Source organism: Pygoscelis adeliae, unplaced genomic scaffold (assembly GCF_000699105.1).
Source record: "Pygoscelis adeliae isolate BGI_AS28 unplaced genomic scaffold, ASM69910v1 Scaffold316, whole genome shotgun sequence".
Taxonomy (NCBI): domain Eukaryota; kingdom Metazoa; phylum Chordata; class Aves; order Sphenisciformes; family Spheniscidae; genus Pygoscelis; species Pygoscelis adeliae.
This window is the reverse complement of record NW_008824905.1, coordinates 1,527,112-1,530,284: the sequence shown is the minus strand read 5'-3', so window position 1 is coordinate 1,530,284 and position 3,173 is coordinate 1,527,112.

Here is a 3,173-nt window from a genome sequence, read left to right as displayed (position 1 = left end):
CGGCAGCTCTGTGCCCTCCGGGAGCGGGTGCTGCTTGGTTCTTTGCTTTTGGGGGTTCTTTTTTGGTTGCTTTGGGGATTATCTTTTGGGGGGTGGGGTTTTGGGGAGGGCCGCTCACCAGAGCGGCGCACAGCGGACACCGTGCTGCTGGGCGTGAGGGTGCGGTGGGTGGTCGCCAGCCCCTGCCGCGCCGTTGCGTGGGGTCGGAGGGCTGGGAAGGAGGTTGTCGGTGCAGAGCAGCAGGCTGCGCAGCTGCAGCCACCGCGCGCCTGAATGCAAACCCGAGTGGGAAAAACAACTTACTCTGCCCCCACGTTTTCCCCCTGCCCTGTTAATGCAAGCACCCGCGGCCTCCGCGGGAAACTGCCACGGGCCCAGCACGCTGTGCTTCATACGCTGATTTTTTAAGACGTGTGAGTGCCTCAGTTTTGGTCACTGTTCCAGTGCAGGTTTTTTCGGCCATCCCACTTAGAAGAAGTGGAAAAGAAGCTGTAACGGAGCTCCGTGGGAAGTCAAGGGACAGCAAGGCACGTCTGCAGCCGGCTGCCCGACAGCTCCAGCACCCTCATCAACGGGCTCCGCTGAAGGGCCCTGGGTTCCGACATGCTGCAATGTGGGAGTGTAGAACCTAAGCAGGTATTTCTGGGGGTTTGGAAAATGATGTGCCTCTGCAGGGATGTCTGTAGAGGTTAAAAACAAGATGTGATGGGGAGAGGGGGAACGTGGGGGTTTTTTTCATTTCAGAACTTTAACAAATGCACCCAACAACACGGAGCTGGGGCACGGCCTGCAGCTTAGTGTGCTCCACCGTGCTCCCTGCAGCCCCTTTCTCAGCTCCCCAAGGATTTGTGCCTCCTTTGAAGGCGGCAGTTGTTTGGAAAGGAATTTAGGAATCCCTTTCATTTGTTTCGTTTCCAGCTTTTTCCCCCCAGCACCACAGTGGTAAGTCAGAGATGGTAAAAGAGAAAGAAAAAAAAAACCCAAACCAAAAAAATGACATACCACGCCAACCCCCAGCTTCTCAAAATATGCAGGGTTTAACCCAATGTTTTCGCAATCGGGTGATAAGTTCAGTTTGGAGTTACTCCCTTGGGGGGGAGGATGCCAACAGCGCAGCCTGTGGAGGCCACCAGCCCGGCCTGCTGGGGGGAAGCTCACGGCAAAGCGAGCCGGCCGGGGTAACGCACCAGCTTTGCAGAGCAAAGAGGAAGTCATGTGCTCCCGGGAGACTTCACATTTGTTCCAACACTTGTTAACGTGGATGCCTTGAGCTGAGCTTCCAGAGGCACCACATCTCTCCCCATGTGGTACTTTGCCTAGTCAACACCTGAGATTTTTTGTATCTGCAAAGCCTGCAGGAAAAGATGACTCAGAAAGCAAATGGGAGAGGAAAAAAAGGGCGAATTTCAGGTATTGGTCCACATTGTACAATCGCGCCATTTTTAGCCTTGCTGACAAAGAGCTCGGAGGCATCATGCTGGTGCCCTAGGACAGTTAACTTCATACATCCGTGTTATCTTCATACATCCTGGCTCCCTGGACACGACCCACCACTGGGCTCGTACCAGCCCTGCTCTCAGCCTGAGATTAAAATTGCCTGAGAGGCCGCTGGTCCCTCACCGAAGGCCACCCAGTCGGCTGATGCACAACCCTCCTCCCTGCTTGCTTCCAGCAGCCAGACCTCCCCACAGTCCCCAAACGCAGAACCCCTTCCCCAACATGCCCCACTGCCCTCAGCACCCCAAAAAGAATGGTAGGAAAAAAACCCTGCCCTTGATTTTCCCAGAAGGTTTTCCCTCTGTGTGCAACAAGATTTAAAGGCAATACAAAGAGCTTTTATCTAAAATAAGTACAAAAAATCTGTTTAAGAGTCCAGCAATTAGTGCTGTTGCTGTTGAAGCCAAGACGATAAATCCACTCGGATGAAACAGGAGCGGCTGACAGGATAGTTTATGTCAGAGTCGGAGCTGCAAAGCCTTTCTTCTTTTCCTGGACTGTCACAGCAATTTTCCCTCCCTCAAGTCACAATACCAAGCATACTCCTGCTCCCATTGATTCTGCAGGAGCAATACTCCCACCAGCATGGAAGACTAAGTGCTGCCAACAGGCAGGAAAGAGGAAGGGAAGCGTTTTGGTCTTGCGTCCTTTCTCCCAGTAAATCCCCACCTGCTGAAGGGCAGCGGAGGCTCCCGCTTGCCTTGGGAGCAGGGCCACAGGAGGCTCTGGGCTTCTGCTGCAGGTTTTGGGCTTCTCATACTGCTCACGGAGCAGTTGGCCAGTGGCCTCTGCTCCGCTTGCAAAAACAGCAGCCAGAAAGGTTTAAATGCAATCAAGAGCTGCAAATACAAGTAAGCCAACACCAAAACCACCTTTGAAATGCAACATAACACACTGAAAAAGTTACCTTTATTCCTTGAAAGTCTGTCAAGTCTCCACAGGCTACTTTTAAATTTAACAGACATACTTACCCATTTTTTAAATGCCTTCAGTCTCCTCCCAATAAGCAAACCTATTTGATTTCCTTGCAGAAGAGTGGCCAGAAAGGAACAGGAAGGGTTTGTCAGTCTATGTCACTTAGATTAACTTGCATCAGGCTCTCTGCTGAGGTTGCTAGCAGGCTGCCGTCTGCCATGGCACAGACCTCTTCATTGCAATAGGGCGACCGCATTTTAGTAATTAGTGTAATACTAAAGCACCAGCCTCGCCCCGCAGCTTCCTGCGTCTGCTAGCACCCCTTAGCTGCGTGGTGTAAGGCTACTCCTGGCTGCCAGAATCCTCAAGTAAAATGTCAGTGTTTCAGCAGCAGCCCTCGATGTGCAGCACGGCAGCCCCCACGCCCCTTGGGAAATGGGGTGCAAGGGGGGAAAGCACCTGCACCCCCTCAGCCTGCCCCAGTTCTCACCCACCCCGGGTAGGATAGCGCAGGTTTCACCGGCCCCCGGAGGAAGGAGACACCCAGGCTACTTCCTCAGCCAAATTTCACCCAACAGCTCTGAAACGTGATAAATGCTGCTCTTCTCCTTGGTGGGAACAGTGAGGCGCGTCAGGAGAAACACGGTTCAACCAGACCCACAAGCACAAGGTGACAGCGGTGCTCATCCCCTGCAGGCACAGGGGCTGCAGGAGGGCTGGCTCGGGGAGGAATCCCACCGGCAGGCGCCGCCCCCCACTCC